At 48.6% G+C, this 22,475-nt stretch overlaps 2 long non-coding RNA genes across 2 annotated transcripts; both read left to right on the top strand.

Moving 5' to 3' along the window:
- Positions 1-8,857: 8,857 nt before the first annotated feature.
- On the top strand, positions 8,858-12,011 carry LOC144371842 (uncharacterized). Its single transcript, XR_013431946.1, has 3 exons — positions 8,858-9,520; positions 11,005-11,213; positions 11,450-12,011. It is a non-coding gene; the product is annotated as an uncharacterized LOC144371842 (long non-coding RNA).
- Positions 12,012-15,481: 3,470 nt separating this feature from the next.
- On the top strand, positions 15,482-16,192 carry LOC144371843 (uncharacterized). The gene is made up of 3 exons (XR_013431947.1): positions 15,482-15,596; positions 15,791-15,888; positions 16,055-16,192. It is a non-coding gene; the product is annotated as an uncharacterized LOC144371843 (long non-coding RNA).
- Positions 16,193-22,475: the final 6,283 nt, after the last annotated feature.

Below are 22,475 nucleotides of genomic sequence, written 5' to 3' on the forward strand. Positions count from 1 at the left end.
TCTCTTCAGCATTCAAAACATGTTGACTGACTAGCACATGGCAGTCTATGCTTCAGGTCCTGGGGGAACAACAGCAAAAAAGTGACTAATTCTTTGCTCTTGTGGAGCTTATTTATTTGTCTGTTATCCCCCTACCCACAATGGGGGCAGGGTGGAGAGGAAAGACTGTGGCATTACACATCAGATGTTCCCTCTTGAGAAAAATACAGGAGTCAGGGGAGAATTATAGTCTTTGACTGGGAGGCTGAGACTCACTGAGCAAAGACTTAAGGAGGTGAAGGAGTCACACTCCACGGGGGTGGAGGAGAAGGTTCTAGAGAGTGGGAAGCAAGTCCCAGAGGCCTCTGTGGGAATGTCCTAGTGTGCTCAAAGACAAGCAAGAGGGTTAGGATGGATGGTACAGAGATGCAGATTTCCCAGAGCTGGAAGGCGCTCTGATAAGGACTCTGCTTTTTACTGAGTAAAATGAGATCTACTAGGGATAATGTCTAAGGGCTGTGGGCTGAAGAGTTACATGATCGGACTCTTAAAAACCCTCTCTATGTTGAAAACATACCGTCAACTTTCAACAGAAGCAGCTTCTTTACCTTGATAAACCACGGCAACTCCTCCAAAACACCCTTCCAGAACACACGTTTGGTTGTCAGCAGAGGAAATTCATCTGAAAAACAGTTGGCCGTACAGTTTGAACATGGGAACAGAGAACACATCTTCCAACCTTTCCTGTGGAGGAAAACTGTCCTGGGACGTAAATTCCTAGAGTGACCTTAGGAACATCCAGAAAACTGCAACTCCTGGGATCAGGGAGGAGCTCCAGGCTGCAAGGCAAGTCAGTGACACAAGTCACACAGGCACAGCCCCTCCTGAGCCCTGGCGACTACCCGATACAGCAGTTCCACACAAAGACATGGAGGATGCCCCTGTAGAAAAGGGAAAGAGCTATCACCCACTACCCAGTCCTTGTGAATCCTGTCACACAGGTGTGAAGGCAACACTCAAAATATTTCCCAGGAAACAAGCAATTCCACCACTGTCAAGAATAAACTTAACTCAGTGCAGGGGAACAGATGTCACACGGGTGAAAACTTCAGAATAGTTTTTCAATATTTGTAAAGCAAATAAACATCAATTATTTTAGTGTACCAAAGCCAGCAACTGTTCTCAGAATGGGTGTCATGAGCAGCTTCCCGCAGCAATAATAACCTAGAACTCCAGTGAGACTCAGGTGGACGAGGAATAGAGAGATGCTTGGCCTCATCTGCTTTTCTCCACCAAAGTTGACCCCATTTAAAGCTGTCCTGGAGGAGCAGGCCAGTCCTGGACAGAGGTGGCTGCCAGGCATCCCCAGAAGGCCAGCTGCCCTAAATCAAAAAGTGAGGCTAGGCCAGGTGTGCTGGTGCAGGCCTGGAATCCCAGCTACTCAGGAGGCTGAGGCAGGAGGATCACAAGTTTGAGGCCAGCCTGGGCAATTTAGAAAGCCCCTTACTGAAATGTTATTAAAAATCGCATTTTAGGGCTGGGGTTGGGGCTCAGTGGTAGACTGCTTGCTTAGCACACATGAGGCACTGGGTTCATTCCCAGAACCTGATAAAAAATACTAAATACTAAATATTGTCCTTCTACAACTAAGAAAAAGTTTTTAAAAATAGCATTTTTAAAAAGGGGGTGTGGATGTAACTTAGTGTAACATGTGTAGGGCTCTGGGTTCCACCCCCAGTATAAAAAATAATAATAATAACTGAGGTTGGGGTTTATCTAGGGCTTTGGGGTCCAACTCCTGGGTATGCACCTTGGTTGTGCATCACTGGAAGAGTGACTTAACTTCTCTATGCTTCAACTCACCACCTATAAATTAGGGATAGAGAAAGTTCCTACATCAAGGATTGTGGGTGGGATTTAATAAGGAATGGTTAACACACTTGGGTTAGCATTAGCCACCAGCAGGACGACTCTCACGCTGTCACATGCAGGGCTAGGCTCAGGGATGAAAGTGGCTCATGAGTCCCCAGGGAGCTGACAGCCGAGTGCTCTTAACCCAGCCTCTGGCTCCTCTCTGCGTCCCTCCTCCTCAGTTCCCAGAGAAACCCACACCCTTCACATGAGTTATATCCCTGGTTCCAGGTTGTGAGTGTTTGAAGCTCCCATGTAAGACGGCTTTCCATCGGCTTGACCTGGGGAACCACCCAAGTGCAGCCACCTCATGCCACGGCCCCCTTACCTCTGAATGCTGATGATGACCCTTAGGAGCCAGAGGATGCTCGGTATCAAGACAATATCCAGGATCTGCTGACTGTTGTATTTTCTTGCTGGTAAGAGACACAACCCTTTAATAATGCGCTTCCTCAGTCTCTGCCCTGGGAGGACTGGGACTGTGGGTCCCTGGGCAGTGATGCAACTTCCTGTCAAGATGGGAAAGGGGGCTGGGAGTGGGGCTTAGTGGTGAGCGCTTGCCTAGCATGTGGGTGGCCCTAGGTTCTAGGCCCAGCACTGAAAAGAGAAGAGAGCAATGGTCTGAGCACCAACGAAGAAGTGCTGCCTTGAATCCGGAACCATCCCTACAAGTCAGAGCCAAGGTGAGTGTGGAGGCCAGGCTTCCCTGTCCCCAGCCCCCAGCCCCCAGCCCCAGAGCTGTGTGAGCAAATATGGACTGTCCTCAGGAAGTGGCTCCAATTCTACAGAGCACATTGCAAGCGAGCCTTCCTCCCCCAGAATTCTTTTCATCAAGTTCCCTTAAGAAGTCTTAAATAATCCCACGCAGGGTGGAGGTAGGTGTGGTAGGAAGAGGCAGGGGCAGGGTGGGTGCAGGCTCCTGCTGTGGGGAGGACTTGGGTGGGAGGCCAAGGCAGGCAGGAGATGGAAGGGTAGAGGGCAGCCCCGAGACACGGCCCAGTGTTGGAGAGATGACCAGGTAAGAATCTGGTGTGATGGACTTCTACAAGCGAAATCCCTAAAATACTGCATGGCTAGACACACACAAAGGCACCATCCCTCTCAAGAGCATTGGATATAAGTGTGTGTGTGTATGTGTGTGTGTGTGTGTGTGTGTGTGTGTGTGTACACATAGAGGCATATATTTCCTCCCAGTGTTGGGGATTGAACCCAGGGCTCCACACACCGGATTAGTGCTCTATCACTGAACCACACCTCCAACCTGAATACGGAACACTTTTAATAATTTTCTGGTGTCCCCCTTTCTGGCCCCCAAATCTCCACAGTGCAGGGTGGATTTTCAACAGAGAACTGAGTAAGCACCTGGTCTTCTGTGAAGCCTAGAGCTGGAGGCACTGACCTGACTGAATGGTGGCATCAGCCACCGTGGCCATCAGGCTGTGATGATGATCAGCGTGTCAAACATAATGGCAAAAGCAAAGTCCATTAAGAATCAAGTGAGAGGCATGTCAAGCTCAGGCTCTGATGGGTCCCCAGAAAACTGAACCAACAGCTTATGTGAGATAACTAGCCAGTGCTGAAATTCATTTCTGGAACTTTTAGGTCACTGCATGGGAAGCAAGAAACACTAGGCTTGAACCATCCCATGATCATCCATTGGCTGCTCTGAGTCACCCGCAGAGATGCAGGAATCACTAACCCATATTACTTTGCCTTCCACAAAAGTCTATACTGGTGAAGAACATTTTTATTTTTCTATTTTTTGGGCACCAGAAATTGAACCAGGGGGTGCTTTACCACTGAGCCACATCCTCAGCCTTTTTTTTTTTCTCCATATTTTATTTAGAGACAGGGTCTTGCTGAGTTTCTCAGGGCCTTGCTAAGTTGCTGAAGTTGGCTTTGAACTCACCATCCTCCTGCCTCGGCTTCCCAAGACACTGGGAACACAGGCGTGCACCACTGTGCCCATCCGGTGAAGAATACTTGCAGAATGCACAGTAGGTCTTTCCTGGTATTAATTTTACTATGTGCATTACGCTTAATGGAAGTAGAATTCATCGTGCCATGACTTTCCTGACAGTGGTGCTAAAGAAGAAGAAAACACCGACCAGGTCCCCCCAGCCATGTGCACTTCGGGAGAAGTTTCCTGGCACTAAGAGCAGTGGTCACAGGGGTCAGACCCCGCCTAGCTGTGCACCACCAAAGTCAGTCTGCGGCTTGCATCTCTGTGCCCTGCAGAGCTCGACACACAGCAGCTCAAGACGCACCAGCTGGTGCACAGCACCAGGGCCAAGGGTAGAGACCAGCGGCCTGGAGAAGGGAAGGCTCGTGGGAGACATGTCCACCGCCCAGGGGAGGGCTGGCCAACAGCCCGTTGGCCAGCCACACAGGCTGAGTTTCTGACAGTTAGGTTAGGGAACGGGCCAAAGAAGCTGCCAAAGGAATTGCCTCCTTGGCCATGATGTTCTAGGATGCCTGGCCTTCATCCCTAGTCTCATGACCTGAATGCATAAGAGCACTGTCCCTCCAGTGATAAGTGACAGAGGTGGAAGGAGCATCCTTCGCTATTCATCACAAGCCCTTTTTCAACCCCACCTGAGCTTAATGAGGTCGCCCTGGGAAAGCCCCTCAGGATGGGGATGTGAATCGACAGGGGAACCTACCAAGGGATCAGAGAGCTAGAACTTCCAGCCCCACCCCCATTCGTGCCCCCTACCTCTGGGGAGGGCAGAGGGGCTGAAGATTGGGTTGATGACCAATGGCCAATGTGTAATCCGTCATGCACACATAACGAAGCCTCCACAAAAAAAACAATAGTGTTGAGGGAGCTTCTGGGTTACTGAGGGGCAGGGAAGGGCGCACCTGGAGAGGATATGGGAGCTGTGCACCCCATTTCCTGCACCCTGCACCTCTCAGTCTGGCTGACCTGAGCTGTACCCTTGTACAAAAACCAGAAATCTAGTAACCGAAGTGTTTTTCTGGTCACCTCTGATTTATAGGCGATCAGTCAGCAGCACAGGTGTTAATCTGGACATTCAGTTGGTGTCTGAAGAGAGGACAGTCTTGGGGACTGTCCTCAGTCTTGGCTCAGCCCTCAGCCTGTGGTATTTGATGCTAACTGTGAACAAATTGTGTCCAAATTTAATTGAATTGCAGGACACAAAATTGACGACCATAGAGTTGGACAGTTGGTAGGTGTGAGAAAAAATAACCCACACTTGGTGTCAGAAGTATTGTGAGTGACCATAGGTGGGATAGGGGTAGATCACCAGGTTGGACAGCACAGAGTGGGGGGAAGGAAGGGGCTGGGAATGGGAAAGGTAGTAGAAGGAATCAGACGTAACTTTCCTAAGTTCATATATGAATACACGACCAGTGAAACTCCATACCACCAAGTTCAACCACAAGAATGGGCGATTATGCTCCATGTATGTATAGGTCCAAATACACTGTACTGTCATTTATAACTAAAAAGAACAAAAATATTTTTTTAAAAAAGAAGTATTGTGAGAAATTAGAGAAAAACATTGGGCTTCCTTCTTTTAAAGATCTTTCCCAACTCCAGGATGTCAAGGTCTGTGGTTCTCCTTTTAATTAGACAGTTCAAATTGACTTTGGGAAATTCGGCCTTTACCCACACAGAGGGTTCCCCTCCAAGAGCTCATTATAAGATGCCTCTACACAGGTGGAGCTTGGAGACCGGCATCCATGTCTCTGAACTGTGACAGGAAGTCCCCTGTCCCCTCCCTAGGACACACACTCACCAGTTCCAGAACTGCTTTCTTTCAAAATAAAATCTGGGCTCATGCGTGTAGAACTTCAGGAGGATCTCAAGAACTACAGAGAAAGGAAAAGCCACTCGGCTAGGAGATGAAGGGGTTCTTCTCATCCAGGGCAATTAACATGGCGTTGATTAGAATGACGACATCATAAACCCAGACAAAGATCATGCCTTGGGGGGAGAGAGAGACCCTGTCACCCCGCATTTCAGCGAAACTAGTGCGATCCTCTTTAGGGCCCTACCTGAGAGACTTTATTTCTCAGCATCCCCAACACACACCACTCTTCACCCAGAAAGGTTCTAGCAGAGCTGGAATTCATCTGCCTCTGCTACCCTAGTGCAGCCTTCCTTTCCCAAGAGGAACCAAGGAGGGAGAGAGGTGCAGCTTCCCCAGGCTCCCCTAGGGGGCAGCACCTGGGTCAGATGAAAGCTGAGGCAGAATCAGGGGGCAGGGAGGTGGTTAGGGTTCGGTCCAGGATGTCCCCAGGAAAAATCGCAGCCTTAAATAAGAGAGCTTCAGAGAACCTACTCCCCATGCACACCGTCCAGGTCTAGCTTCCTAAGTTTGGAGACAAAGTGGGTGAACAAGCCAGCCTGCCAGCCCCGCTTCAGCTCCCCCTCCCAGCTCCTGCACAGCTGCCCCAGGTGTTCAGGTGCCCCAGGGAGCCTGCCATACGCACAGGTAGGGGACAGCATGGAGAGGCCACCCTAGTGTCCTCCCCTGTGAGGAGCACTTCTGTGATTCAAGATTGGAATTGACAGAAAAGAGTCTCCGAGTAAAGATCTTTGATAAATTCCAAATGCAGGCAGCTAACAGGGACATTCACCTGTATCAGGGGCTTCGGAGCCATTTGCTTTTATGAAACATTAAATGTAAAGAAAACAAGAGGCCACTATGGCTGAGAATAGGCTGCACACGTTAAAAGGAAGGCCTTAAACCAGGATAAATGGCTCTTTCCAGAGGCCATCGGCTAGAAAATTAAGGGATACACAGTCCTCCTTTAGCAGTTATCCCAACAAAGCTGACTCATCAGTCCTGACCATAATTCACAGAATCAAAGTGCCAGGTTTGTGTCAACTTCGTGTTTATGCTGGTGGGGCCAGGACCTCCTGAATTCAGAGAGGGGTCAGCTTCCCTGGCTCAGGGGAAGGTTGTGGTTGCATGTTGCCTAATGCAAGTTATTGAGTTGAAGTTGCATTTGTTAATTCTAAAATATGGAAGGAAGTATGGTGTTTGGTCCACTTGAGGATTCACTCAATAGAGTATCAGACTTTGTTTCTTTTTTGTGGCACTGTGGAAATGTGAATGAGAACAAGTTGGTGACATCTTTCAGGTGGAAGCATTGTCCGAGGACGCACTCATCAAGTTGGCCAAGAAGCCATTTTGTGAAGCCCCTGTTGTCTCAAGGCTTTTGGTGATGAATTCATGTGTGGAGACAGTAATTCTTCATGGACCTTTGCATTTGGTGAGTCACGGAACGTATCTGAGTAGATCATCATTTACCAACATGTCCACAATAATCTCACATATTATGCATAACAGGTCATGGCTGGGTAAATATTACCATTTCCTTATTTGCTTTTAAGAAAAGTAATAATGACATTATATTTTCTCCTTTTTTTGCCTTGAAGTATGTCAGTGTCTTAACCAAGCATGATTGTTGGTAGGTAGGCTAGCAAGAACTTGAACTCAGGGATTTTACTGTCATGTAAATCTATTGTTTTTCATTGATTTCTATTAATATATCCAGGTTGGTATCCATTACCTTTTAAGCATTTCACTTTCCCAATTGTGGGCACCCTGACAGCCCTTAACCTTCTGTAAGCACAGACAACTCTATAAGGAACCTGAGGATAAATTTCCCTGTGCATGTCCCCTTGTGAAACTGCTTAAGCACCACCTGGTTTACACACAGGTGGCATTTCTAGATCAAAGTGTGCATGTTTACTTCTTTGACTAAGCACTGCCAGGTGGCTCTTCTGAATAGCTCTACCTGTGGCCAGGATTGTATTATCTAGCTTTCTAACTTTTGCATGTGGAGTAGATACATAGTGGGAGCACACTGTTTTTGTTGGTATTTTTCTTGGTATCTATTCTGATGCTTTTCACTGGGGGATTTTCTCCTGTGAAAATGGGCTTCCTCTGGATGCCTCTGCCCGTTCCTCTACTTGACCTTATTTTCTTCTTTTTTTTAAAAATTTTTCAATGTGACTTTTTAATTTTAGTTTTATTAAAGACATTGTGCTTTGCTTGCATAGTCTATACCTAAACACTAATCCTTGCTCCAAGGCCCAGCTTGCTCTCAGCTGCCTCGGGAGGGGAACGGTCTTTGGTGATAGCCAAGAGACACCCCTGTAGGGGGCACAAGTGCTCTGGCCCTCTGGTGTCTTGTCAGCAGTGCTTCCCATGCTCACAGAGGGTTTCAGACATTATAAAATTGAATGAGTTCATTCAGAAATTAGAAGTTCTATTGAAAGATATTTGCATGAGCCAAATAAAACCTATTTCTAGGCATCCTGGTGAAGACAAGGTTTTATCTTTATGTCTATGTTTTTTTCTATGTTTTGTTGTTGTTGTTAGAATGAAATTCATATGTTGCCAGACCATTCTAGCAGATGTGTAACTAGATGCCATTTAAATTACCCACTTTTAAATGGTAGACATTTTTTTAATGAACACTGCCTGTCTGCACCTTTTTTAAAAACAGGACTGGGCTGAGAAGCCCAAATACCAATGGTTAGCTGGAACATATTTTTCATTTGGCCTGTCAGTATTCCCTGAGGTCATCTGTGCAATCAGCTTCGTTACTCCTGCTCCCTCACTGGATTTCATAGAAACCATATGCTATGTATGAATCAGAGACACCAATCCCTGATTAGATGCTACCCTACTTTCCAGAAAAGACTGGGCACACCATGAGTTGCACAATGATGGGACCAGGGTCCAAAGGCTGCTGAGAGGGAAGGACTGGTTGTGAATGCATTTTTGAAGGCTCCAAGCTGGAACTCTAGAGGCACCAAGCAGGGCAGATGCTGGTGGGGGTATTTGGGTACTTGTTGGTGAACACATGCACACCTGAGATGGGTAGGCATGGAGGAGAAATCAGCAGCCCATAGGGCTTTTGAAAGTGATCTTATGTGAAAAGAGGCTCAGGTATGGGTACAGGAAATGACATCATTGCCTTGACAATGGATCAAACAGAACATGGAACCCTGGTATCCAGGCACCCACTTAACTGACCGAGCTCATTTGGTTGGAGAAACTGGAGTGAGAAGGATGTTCCCCTGTCCTTGCAAACAATGCCGAGCCTCAGGCTCCCAGGAATCTCAGGGGGGCCAACTAGCCCTTTTGTGGATGCACTGGATGAGGCTTCAACTTAGACGCCAGATCCTCTGGCAATTGTCGCAGAGGAGCTCAAGAGTAACAGTGAGTAGCACAGGGCAGGTGAGCCCAGCAGGCCCTCTAGTCTGATCCCTGATGAATGGCCCAGGACTCCTATTCTGACTGTGTGTGTGTGTGTGTGTGTGTGTGTGGTGTGTGTGTGTGTTTGTACTGATGGGAACTGTCCCATTGTGCTTTGACTCTAGTGTATTGGCACAAGTCATTTTTCTGTTTGTCACCATTTCCATTTTGAACCCACCATTCTTGGTCCCAACCCAGGGTGAAAATGATGAGAACACGGAGGAGCCCTTCAGGGTACAGAGCCTTGAACCTTACAGGCAGGACCAGCTTAGGAATGAGCTCCTGCCTGTCATTTGTGGGAGGAACCTACATTTCAGCAGCAACATGGGGTTAATCTCCTGGGATTCCATCCCCACCCAGCAGGTGCTGGATCTCTTGTTCCCAAGGTAAGCACCAGACCACCAAGCCCAAGTGTGTAGCCCCCTCATGCCTGGGTCTTGGGGCCGCCATGTACCTCTCAGGGACCCAAAGGTTTGTGATACCTAATGAGATAGAGGACCACACTCATAGTGGAATGTCAGCCCCGAATGTGACGAGTCCTGGAGGTGCCTGCCACAGCCTTGCAAGGGGAGTGAACTTTCCCTCTTAGGCAGAGAAACCATCCTGACTCCAGCTGATCCACAGAGGTCTGTGGAGCAGTCCCCACACACCTGGCACCACAGATCAATGGTGTGCACTGAGCTCATTCCCAGGTGGACTCAGCGAGGCCAGGTGGTCTTTCTGGTGTGATATTGGCTTCTTGAAGAACGTAGATCTGTGCCAGAGGCGTCTCAAAACTCGGGCCTTGGGAAAAGCACTTTTGGGTTAATAAAGACATGTTAGTATACATAGTGGGACAGAGCATTCTAGCTGGGACATAGCTGGACAGGGGCTTTGGACATGGCAGCTCCCACACCCAGAGAGATGTGGGAATCAGCAGTTTGGGCTCATTCACTGATGAACATGGAGAAAGCACCCACTGTGTGAAGACACGTTTCCAGTCACGTTTCATAATTCAGTGAAAAATGGAGTGCAAATGACCGCCATTGTGTCCCTTTTCATGGGGGTCAGCCTAAAACCGCAGGTGCCATGAGTACATATCCGACATGTGACTGCATCCCTGACTCCATGAGGCATAACTGCACGTTGTCCTCTTCAGTGACTATAGTGGACCCCTGGACCAACTTCAACATAGAATGGGCTTGGGGTCAAGAGGGTGGGCTCCTGTTTCCAGAATAGGGACCTGCAAGGTGATTTGACTTGGGAAGGCTGAGGAAAGACTGCTCTCCCCAATTCTGTGTTCTGCCTGCAGTGTAAGGTGTGGGGCTTCAACAGTAGGAGGGGTAAGGCGGGGAGTTGTAGGTAGTCATGGTCCACTGGGGAAGCCTCTGGAACAATAGATCCCCCCACACCACACCTCCCTGTTCTCCCCCAGGGCCACAGAGATGTGGTCTGCACTCATGGGAAAAGAGAGGTCCACCGCTACTCAGGGGGACTCAGTGAGAGCTCACAGAGAATGAGGTAGCATTGCAGCCCTTGCCAGGGGAGGAGGTGTCTCTTGAGCCCTGAGAAGAGTGGGCAGGAGGACAGACACTCCTGGAAGGTGCATTCCAGGTTGGAGAGCACGTAGCCAAGAGGAAGAAAAGTGTCAGGCCTGCCCAGAGGAGGGGAGAGCTGGTCATATCATGGATCTAACGCTCCTTCATTGAAGGTTCTTTGCCTGTGGCAACCTGTCCTGTCCCTGCCTGTAGAGCCACTGTGTCTGGTCTGAGGTGGACTGGTGTGTTCAGAACCAGGGACAGTTCAGAAGTGTAGGGTCAGAGGTTTTCTCTGGAGGCCATGGTGAAGGCAAGGCCAGGGTTTTTCTGACTCCACACCTGCCTCCCCACAGTGCCTCACCTTCCTTCCTGGGGACCTGGATTAACTTCTACACCGAGGCTTCCCATCAGCCTCCAGGCTCTCTGAGTCTGCAGCAGCTGCTGCCATATATGGGGCTCTTGCTGGTTGGTTTGTACCTGGAGCATCAAACATACCACCTCCTGGCCACAACTGAAGATGGCATATCAAGCCAGGCAGCGCCTGAGAGCCAGGCGGACCGGGGTGAGTACCTAAGGGTATATGAGGAGAGGTCTGACTCTTGTCCCACTGCAGGGAGTCTGTATGCCTGGTGTTGGGCTGGAAATTAGGATAAGCCTTTGTCCATTCAGGAAGTGACCCCAGTCTGCAAAGAGGTCCTGTGTGGGCTAAGGGCCTGAGTTCTTCCTGGCAGCAGGGGTATTGTCTGTCTGTGGGAAGGTCAGGGCAAGGCAGTCATGTTGGCATCTTTTCTCCTTTAGCTACAAGCTCAGTTCCTGTATCGGCTCCTCAGCCAACCCCAGAGCCAGAGCCTTCTTCCAGGGAAGGGGCAGAGCCGGAGTCCAGGACATCAGGGGTCTCCACTCGGTACTCCCCACGGCCCCAGTACAACAGGCGGGTGAGAGGCAGGTGCCTCATTCACGTCTACCTGGAAAATGAAATGACAACACAGTATAGGAGCATCCTGGTGAGTCTTCGAGCAGGGGAGTCTCCTGGGAGCCCACAGTGGGGAAGACCGAGTCCACAGCAAACACCTTGGACTAGGCCTGTCTTCTTGAACTAGAGCTTCTGGAAGGTCAGGAAGGAGAGCATAAAATGAGGAAGAGGGAGGCGGGAGAGCAGCAGCATGCCAGGTCTGGGTGTGAGTGGGCCTGCATGTTTTGGGGTGTGCAGGTCAGAAGTGCAGGAGTGAGTGCTGGGTTCAGAGGAGGTCAGAGAAATATCGAGGGTACAGGCCATCCTCTACTGACCTTGGTATTGAGGAGGAGTATATTGAACCGTGGAGGTTGAAGCAGAGGAGTTGGCAGTCATTTTCTTGTGTGTGGGAGGGGATATATTGCTGGTTGAAGGGAAGGGAGCCATTGTAGAATGATTAGGGTGGATAGGTGTGGGTCACAGACAACTGGGGGTCTTGGAAGGGCCCATTAGTGTCCTAGTTTGCATGTATGTGAATAGAGATTTAGCGGCTCTCTCTGCAGAATTTTCCTGGGTGTGGAGTATCCATCATGAGACTCTGGTGTCCACCTCCAGGGGAGCCATGTTGAACCACGGCACCTGCTGAGTCCAAACCTCCTGACACCCCAGCAAGCACTGACACTCTTGAGCCCAGCAGCTTCCATGCCTATCATTAAAGACTCCTAGTGTGTGTTGTGCCCTGGCTGTCAGGACCAAAACACCTAGGGTTTGTGCCTGGTCCACCTAAATGCAGCTGCATCCCAGATCAGAGCAGGGATATGGAAGTCCACTGGACCATTCCTCCCATCTTGATGGGAGTAGAGTGTGTCTGTACAAAGCCTTTTGGTCCTTATTCCCTTGTCCCTGTAGGGCATAGCAGGTTGAAGCAAACTCTTGTACCAAGATTGGACTAGAGGCTCATAGGAAGACCCCACATGATCACATGAAGGCCTCAGGTAGCAGGGTAACAAGATGGTGCCCTTGTGTTGAGAGCTCTCTTGTCTCTGATTGTCCTTGAGCACTGTCCTCTGGGTAGCTACTCCCAAATTCCCTCTCTGATGAGCCTTCTCTAACCCTGCTCAGGTGACCTGCCAGGACAGCACTCAAGTCATCATCCGCAGGGCCTTAGATGCACACTTGCTCCAGCAGGAGGATCCAGAAAACTATGAACTTCTGCAAATTGTCTCGAACCATCAGAGTAAGTCGAACCATCAGAGGGTAGGGAGCAGTGAGTCACAGTGGGCTCAGAATAACTGGGAGCCAAAACACAGTGTGCATTGACCCAATGCCCAGGAAGAGTATGGTGGGACTTGTGCACAAAACAAAGTGTAATGATGGGGCATAAATCTGCAGGTTCTTCATATTCTCCAGGGGCTGTGGACCTGCCTATCATGTGTTCTTTCCTTGGCCTGAGGAGGCATTGCAAAGCTATTATCCACAAGGGGCCAAGAACACAGGCTTCTTTGTCTTGTGTTAAAGAAGACAGACAACCACAGGATGCCTACTTTGGCAGCCTTTCCTGACCTAGACGAGTACATGAGAAAAGCAGTTCAATGAACAATCATTTCTGGCTTCCAATCTTTCTATTCCTTGCAAACTGAGTCCACTTAGGACCAGAGGCCATTTCTAGAGAGAAGTGTGTGGTAGAATAGAACCCTTCACAGCTTGTAAACCCTTCTTGGAGAGAGAGAGGGGGGGAGGGAGGGAGGAAAGAAGAAGGAGGAGGAGGAGGATGAGGAGGGGGAGGAAGAGGAGGACGAGAAGGAGGACGAGGAGGAGGACGAGGAGGAGGAGAAGGAGGAATAGAAAAATGAAAATAAGTTGAAGGAAGAGACCATGAATAAGAAGGTCAAGATGACTATTAGAAGAAGCATGAGGAGAAGATGAAGAAGAACAAGAACAAGAAGGAGAAACACAAGCCAAACAAGAAGTATAACAATAAATTGATTAAAAATGTGAATGAGAATTATACTCATGAGGAGGAAATGCAGAAGTGGGGAACTCAAGAGAAATACATTGCTCTGGATGGCACAGCCCTGCTGTGGACATCCTCCACCCACGCTCAACACACCTGCAAACCACACCCTCAAATTAGTGTAGCTTTGTATGAGTGGATGAATCCACTGGCAAGGTGGAGGCACCCACCATCAAGTGCTTTTCCCCAAACCCACCTGTGATCATTGCTGCAGTGGGGAGAAAACCTTGAACACATGAGTCTTTGGCGACCAATCCAGATACAAAGTCTAGCTGTTTGTCTTTGGTGGGTCCAACATGAACTAAGAGGGTCTGGGGTACAAGGGGCTATTTCCTTGAAAGGTGTTCCTGTAGTGGACCTCCTGTGCATAGAGGGTCCTCAGGGAGGAATCAGTGGGGAGTCTTTGGTGGAACAGTAGCTGGATTCGGGGGCTCTCAGGTCTGTGTGTGAGACCTGAGCTGGCAGAGGTTCTCAGTTGTGGGGGATGTTGGGTAGTATATTCCTTGATTGTCACCTACCACGCCTCTGTCCCTGCCTCTCCAGAGCTGAGGATCCCTGCTGATGGGAAAGTATATTACGACCTGGATGGAGGAGTGGATTATAACTTTATTCTTCGGGAAACCGCTGCCAGCAAGTCGTTGACGGTCAAGCCAAATGAGGTAAACAGCCACCTTCTTCAGTCTTTATTCCTGGGGCCACTCCACATCCTCCAAGGGGACAAGAACCTCAGGTTCTGGATGGATGTTTTAGAATGCCCACAGAACCAACTGCCAGGCTGGGTGGGGTGCAGTTGCTGGGCTTTGCTGATGTTGTCATCCCCCACAGTTCTTGGAGCCTTCTGTGGCAGTGGCATCCAGGACCCCAGCAGCTGGGAGCAGCAGCTCTACAGTGGCTGCAGGATCATTGCCCCAGGCCACCCAAAGCAATGAGTGCTGCATGAGAAAAGTCACCAGTAGCAGCTCCTCACTGCTTCACTCCAGCGAGCAGGTGGAAGACAGCCACTTTGTTCACGTCCTCCTAGAGGGACAGAGCCTGAGGGAGACAAAGTGCATCCTGGTAAGCCCGACAGCAGGGCTGCCTCTGGGTGTCCACACAGCAGAAGGCAGGAGACACAGCCAACCCTGGGGCTATGGTGGGAAATAAAGAAGAGAGAGGTCTGTCTTAAGGGCTTGACCTGAGGAGGGAGAGCATCAGCATGCCCAGCTCCAGTGGTGAGTGGGCCTGTATATTGTGGGTTTTGCATTTGCAGGCCAGAAGTGCAGACGGAAGTGCTGTGGACAGATGAAGGCAGAGATATGTCTAGGGTGTAGGCTGCAGTGCCTAGAACTTGGTATTCTCAATGAGTGAGGTTGGAGCAGAGGAGGTGGCAGTGATTTGTCACATGTGTAGGAGGGGATGTGTTCCTGTTGGCAGGGAAGAGAACCTCCTTAGCATGACTAGGTGTAGGAATTTGGGGTCGGGATCACCTGGGGGGTCATGCCAAAGCTTCGGAATGTTAGCCTTTGCATGTATGTAAATATGGAGCTAAAGGGGTTCTGGGCAGAATTTCTATGGATGTGCAGTAGACACACTAATGCTGCAGGTGTCCAGCTGCAGAGGAGACATGTTCAGTGACTGCCAGTGCTGAGTCAAGTACATCATTACAACCAGACCCGCACCGAGCTTCTAGAGGCCAGGGCCTCTCAAAGCTGTCATGAAGCACTCAAGTGCACACTCTTGTATCTGAGTCTGTTTTGTGTAGTGGCAGTCAGGACCAAAATTTTCAGTGCATCTGCCTCTTTTTCTCCTGAATGTTTGACCACAGTCTTCTGGTTAGCTCCACTAAAAGCCATTCTCTGATGACATTTGTCCCACCCTGATCCAGGTGACCTGTCAGGAGACGGTGACAAGCCTCATCCGCAGGGCCTTGGACCAAAATTTGTTGCAGCATGAGGATGTGGACAACTTTGAGCTGCTGAGTATGATGTCTGAGGATGAGAGTAAGTAGGACAATCAGACAGTGGGGATACATGATCCACAGTGGGCTCAGGATAACTCACAGCCAAGAGAAAGTGGGCCTTGTCCCCAAAATACCAAAGTGTGGTGGGCCTGGCAGAGACTCTCAGGGGTTGTGGATGTTTTGAGGTATAATCCTTGAGTACCACCTAACAATTCTCTCCACTTCGCTCTGCAGAAATCAAGGTCTCTGACCACTCACTGGTGTGTCTGTCCATGAATCCGGGAATAAAATATTTCATCGTGAGGAAACGCCGCGAGGTCAAGGGAAAGGAGGTAAACACCTACCTTATTCAAGCTGTACTTGTGCTGCCATTCCACTCCCTCCTGGGGAAATAAGATGCCTGAGCACCTGGACATATGTGCTAGAAGCCCATAGAGCCAACTGACAGGCTGGGGTGGCTTTCTGTTTCTGGGTTTGCTGATGTTCCATCCCCCACAGTTCTCAGAATCAACCTGCAAGTCCTCCAGGCCGCTTTCCCACAAGCAGGTGGGAGACACCTGCTTAATTCGTGTTCACTTAGAAACACAAAGTCCAAAGATGGCCAAGACTGTTTTGGTAAGCCTGGGAGCAGGGGTGTCCCCTGGTGCTTACACCTCGGTGGGGAACAGACACTGGTCCAATACCATGGACTACTCATGCCCTCTTAAATTTGGAGCTTCTGGATGATCAGGAGGATAGAGGGGAATCAAGAAGGGAGAGGTCAGTGTGAAGGGCTGGAGCTGAGATGAGGGAGAGCAGCAGCTTGTCCACTGCCATGTCTGAGGGAGTCTGTGTGTCAGGTGGCAGCATGCAGTCCAGAAGGGCAGGGGCAGGTATGGGTGACAGATGAGAATAGGATAGGACCTAGGTTGCAGGTTCCCTTGTATGGGATGCTGACATCTATGGAGGAGGACAGCAGTGTGAGGTTCTGCATGTTCCTTGAACAAGGAGCTGAGAGAGTCTCTCTGCAGAGTCGATATGGATGTGGAGCAAGCACACTAAATGTCCAGGTAACCCAATGACCACCCTTGCCGGATGAGGTGCCCTCCTACATTCCAGCCAGCACTGAGCCTCTGGAGGCCAGGAGATCTTATGGCTATGTTTCAGCACTCCTGTGTGTGGTCATGTTCCTGGGTCTGTTTTTGGCCCTGGCAATCCAGACCAAAGCCTCTAGTTTTGTGCCTAGGCCATTCCCAATGCCGCCTGCATCCTCGGGCAGACCTGGGATCTTGGAGGCTATTGTCCCATTCCTCCCAACTTGTGGGATGAGATTACATCTGTATGCAAGTAGTTGAGTCCTTTCACTTCGAGAGGAGTGCAGCTCCACAAAGAGCAATGGCAAGCCCAGGAAGTCCTATGTACAAGGATTGGGCTAGTAGCCTATGGGAAGAGCCTACACGATGCGCAGGAGGTCACCCTCAGGTAGTAGGGTCATGGATGTTGCCCTTGTATTTAGAGTGGAGGTGCCTCCAGAATGCCCCTGCCCACTGCCCTTGAGTAGTCACTTCAAGGCCCATTTCCTGAAGGCCTGTCTCCCATGCTGCTCCAGGTGACCTGCCAGGATAGGGCTCCTGTCGTCATCCGCAGCGCCCTTGACCTACACTTGCTTACTCAGGAGAAATCGGAGGATTATGAGCTGGGCCAAATCATCTCTCACCGTCAGAGTAAGTGAGACAATCAGATGGCAGAGAGTCAGGGTCAGGATGTGGACTCAGGTCAACTCTTAGCACCAAAGAGTAGTCTCTTACCCCCAAGAATACTCCAACAGGGTGTGTTGGGTTCTTGCACAAAGACAACTGCACTTCTGCTGGTGGAAGTTCTTGAGGTCTAATAGTGTACCCCAGTGGATATTGCGGCTCCCCACCAGGTGACCTGCCCAGGACTTAAACAAGCATACAAAGCTGACATCATTGAGGAGTGAGGAGGAAAGCCTCTTTCCAGGAGCAGTATGCTTTCATGGTCTGGGATAGGAGTGGTTTCAAAAAAACGTGGGAATGCATGGGCTAACGATGGAACTGGCATTTTGTGGACTGAAGCAGTACTATTGAAAGCTTTCTGTGTGACCAGAAATCCACTGCCTGGGCAGAGCATTGCCAGGATTCTAGCAAGCAGTAACAGGATGAAATTGGGAAGAAAACACAGCCTGGGAGACAGCCTGAATCATTTGTTTTTGCATAAATTCCATGGTCTTCCGCACCTGAGTCCACTGCCAAGGAGTGATCACAATAGCCGGGTTGTGATCCCTAACTAAAGTCAGATGAGGGCTTACTGAGCACGTAGCCACAGAGCTCATCTGATAATAATGCCAGTGCTTTTTTTGTTGGTTGGTTGGTTAGTTTTTGTGAGACAAACACCACAGCATCCATTATCCCAGCCTATGTACACTGAAGACCACCATCCCAATGAGTTCTAGGATCACTTGTCTCCTATCTTAACCTTCTGTTAGGTTAGTAGAGTCTATGGAAGAGGAAGTCTGTGTGGGGCCTTAGTAGCCTAAGAAATTCATAGCAGAGATCCCCACATCCAACCCAGAAGGGATGGATAACAGGCTCTAGGTTAGAGGAGGGTGACGGGAAAGAGGTGTTCAGAGGAAGGAGAAGCGGGCTGTTGTATTTCCCCACTCGGGGTCATGGCACCACTGGGCCATACACCATGTTGGAGGGAAGCAGTCCCTTTGCTGGTCTTTGGAACCATTGTTCTCAGTAGGGCAGCATTTGGAATGTGGCCTCCATTCTCAGAAGCCTGGTTCACATGGAGGCAGGCTCCACCAACACAGAAGCATGGCTCTAATGTGGTATCCGTGCTGGTCAGCCTGTCCTCACTGTGGCCATACTTGAGGAAAATAACTCAGAGGAGGAATCCTAGGCCTTTTCTCTGGGTTTCATAGCTTTCTCTTTGGTTGTGCACTGAGGCTGTCCATAAAGCTCTAGTGTGTGGCAGTGGAGAGCTCCTCAGCCCTTGCCACAAAGGCATAGACTGGGAGAGAGAGAACAAGGGTGGCAGAGATGGAGAGAGAGAAAGATGGAGAGGAGAAGGAGGACCTCTACTTGGAGAATGAGGATTCAGTGGAGCCAACAGGAACAAGGTACTGTTGCCCAGGGTGCAACCCTGTTTAGGTCTTCCTCCAACCATGCTCAACCTTTCTTAAAGTCCCTCCCACCTCCCAGTAGTGTATTCATCTTGAATGAGAATTTCATGTTGACATCAGAGCACTCACCATCCAATGCTTCCCTCCAAACCCACCTATGAAGATGGCTCATGTGGGGACTGAATCTTCGGCACAGGAGCCTTTTGTGGGAGATTTCAGATGTAAATCTAGTGGTGTGCTTTGGCAGATGCAAGAGGACCTGAGATGTTCTGGATTCCAAAGCCTTTGGTAGGACAGACATTAGGTGTGTTGAAGTGCTCTGCTTAGTTCTTCCTCAGGGAGGACTGTGGAGGCTATCTTGTTGGTATTGGTGCTGAATTGGAGAGCTCTCAGGTGTGTGGCTCTGGCCTTTTCTGGCACAGGCTCTCAGATGTTGGGGTGTCCTAGGGAGCACCTCCTGAGTGCCACCTTCTTTTTGTACACCCCTCTCTCCCCAGAGCTGAGGATTCCAGCGCAGGCCAACGTATTTTATGCCAAGAATCCTCACAAAAAATCCAACTTCGTGCTGAGGAAAAGGAGCCTCTCCCAAAAGAATGATGAATGGATCCAGCCTCAACCTCCCTCTCGTCCTGCAAAGAAGGCTCCAGCCCTCCTGAGGATGCTTGCAAAAATCTGCTGCTGTGTGCCTGGGCAGCGCTGAGGCAGCCCAGGAATATTTACATTGATTACTATTTGCTTCAAAGTTTGAATCTATAGTTTGCCATTGTCTTTGACCTTGTTAGTAACACAGTTGTTACTCTATCCTGTATTTTTTGTTTCCATTAATATATTATTATTTTAAAATATATATGTTTTTGTTACCTAATCTACTCTGATGATTTGAGTATACTAAATGTAGCAGTGTTTCCTAACGGACACATCCAAACCAACAGGAAGGAATGTTTCATTCTATCAGCAAGAACTTCGGTATTTAGGAGTTTGGCAGATGGCATTATCTGAGTCAGTTTTCCAATGGGGGCAATGAAGTATCAGCTATCATGGTACAAACACAAACAAAAACACACAAACACACACAAGAGCGCACACACTCACTGAGAGATAGATAGAGAGATGGAGTTGGTCCCTGCTGAAATACTTTGGAGACGTGGTTCTGATTTCTCCTATTTTGGGGTATTTTCAATTGCCCAAGGTATCTTGCAAATGAACCCATGTCTGAGGAAGACATGCATGTGTACTTCACATGCCACTTTTCACATAGCAGGGAGGTCATGTCATGTAATATTTTTCATGCAGCTGTGTTTTGACTGTGAACCATCCCATGAGGTCAGTTGTGGAATTTTCCACTGGTAGCATCACAATAGGGATCCACTCTTTGGATTTGAGGATATTTCCGATTTTCTTGATTCAGATTGGAATGATATATATATATATATATATATATATATATATATATATAGTTTTTGATGAAAATTCTGCATTTGATGGTAATGAATGCCATGCATCTAGGAATCTGTAGACTGCAGACAATGAATGGATGCCTACTATTGCCTGGACTGGTCTGAAAAGTCCTGTAGCATCTGAGCATGTGTGAGGGCTGTACAGGTCTTGCAAAAAGTCCAGGTCAGATGATCCTGCACAAAGCTGAACTCCTAGTGGTCTCCACAACAGTGTAAGGGCCAAGGAGAAACACACTTCCACACAGAAGATGGGAAGCTACCTTATGAAGGTGATCATAGGTAAGGGATCCTCTTGGTAGGACCCATTTTCCATGGGGCCAGAACTGTGCTCTGAATGTGGTTGCTGAGAACTTGGAATTTTCTAACAGAAGCAGTTCGTGCAAGCTGCTTCCACTTGCAGGAACAAAGTGTGTTCTCGTTGAGCACTTTAGGCTGTCCCTTGTTGAACTAGAGTGTCAGAAGCACTTGTAATGATTGGCATTCACAGTTTCACATTGAAGCCTCTGTGCCATCTGTCAACGACTGATGGCTGCAAGTGGGGAATGGAAGCCATTTGCTGCAAGCAGTTTCAACTTGCAGGACTAACTTTGTTGTAAGTGGGCACATGGTGTTTTTCCTGTGTGAGCTAGAAGAAAGCAAAACTGCTTCTTACAGGTGACAGGCATGCTTTCACATTGAAGCTTTTGTGCCATTGATCCAAAACAGTTCACTCATGTGGGCACCTGCACTTCAACTGTATGTGGTAAACAAATGTGACAAATGGATGTCAGTGAGACTTTGGAGAACGGACCTTCTCAGCTGGTCCTCTTTCCTTCTGCAAGTTGGTGATCTCTTTCTGTCACACTTTGTGTTTCATGCCTGAACTGTGCTCTGAATGTGCTTGATGAGAACAGTTTAGAAGTGCAGAAGTGAAGCTGTTTGCAGAAGCAGCTTCAAGTAGCACAAGCTAACTTGTTCTCAGTGAGCACATGGAGATTTTTCCCTGGTTGAAGCAGTGTGAATGAGAATGGCTTCTCAGAGCTGGTAGGCATGTTTGCATTTGGCAAACATTGCCATCTATCACCAAGAGTTCCTTGCATGCAGAAACCTTCTTTTTAAGTGTTCTCAGAAAGGTCTGATGAGTGGATTTCCATGGAATTCCGTGGAATTTATCTTTTCAGCAGTCCTCATTAGCTTCTCAAAATTGGTGATCCTGGGCGCAAGGACTCTCTTGCTAGCCAACATTGTATTTTGGGCCTGACCTCCGCTCTGAATGTGCTTACTGAGAGTAGTTTGGGAGTGCAAAAGTAAAGCAGTCTCTCAGCAGCTTCAACATTCAGGAGCTCATTTTGTTCTCAGTGAGCACATTGGGGTTTGTCACTACTTAAACTAGCATGAAGAACCACCACTTCTCAGAGGTGGCAGTTTCCCTCTGAACCGTCTGTACAGTTGGTCAATGTGAGTTCAATGCAGGCAGGCACTTGGATTTCAAGTGAATTCTGTGACAAACAATTGAGCAATGGATTTCAATCAACCTTGGGCAATTGCTCTTCCCAGTGGGCCCACAGTTCTCTTCCAGTTGCTGAACCTAGGGCCAAGGGCTCTCTTGCTAACACTCTTTGCATATGGGCTGAAACTGTGCTCTGAGTGTGCTTCCTGAAAATATTTTGGAAGTGAAAAACAGAAGAATTTTGGCAAGCAGCTTTCATATTAGGAAATGACTTTTTTCTCTTTGTGCCCATTGAGCTTTGTACCTGGCTGGAGTAGCCTTAAATCCAATGGCTTCTGAGAGCTGGCAGGCCCAGATTTCATTGGAAGCAACTGTGCTCTTGGTCAATGGCAAGTTGGTTACTGTCAGGTACCTGCAGTTTCAATGAGTTTTTAGAAGGAGGAGACCAAGGGGATAAGATGAAACTTGTGCAATTCATTTCCTAATCAATGTTGGTGATGCTAGACCAGAGTGGACTTTTGCAATGATACTTTCTCATGTTTTTTGCAGGAAATGTGTTCTTAATGTGCATCCTGAGATGCATTTGTAGGGGGCAAACAGAAAAAGTTTGTGCACAAAGTAGATTTTTTCTCAGTGAACACGTGGTGGGTTTTCCTTGGTTGAACATGCAGGAAGCAGAACCTCTTGTCAGAGCTGATGGCACCATTTCACTTGGAACCATCTATGCACTCAATATTAAGCAGAGGTCTTTGCAGACAGGCTCATGCAACTTCAAGATAGTTTTCAGAATCCGTTTGAGGAATGGATTCCAAAGAATCTTTGAGGTATTGACCCACCCATCAGTCCTATCACTTCCTCTCTGAGCAAGTGCTCCAAGGTACAAGGGCTCTCCTGCTAGCACACTTT

Source organism: Ictidomys tridecemlineatus, chromosome Y (assembly GCF_052094955.1).
Source record: "Ictidomys tridecemlineatus isolate mIctTri1 chromosome Y, mIctTri1.hap1, whole genome shotgun sequence".
Taxonomy (NCBI): domain Eukaryota; kingdom Metazoa; phylum Chordata; class Mammalia; order Rodentia; family Sciuridae; genus Ictidomys; species Ictidomys tridecemlineatus.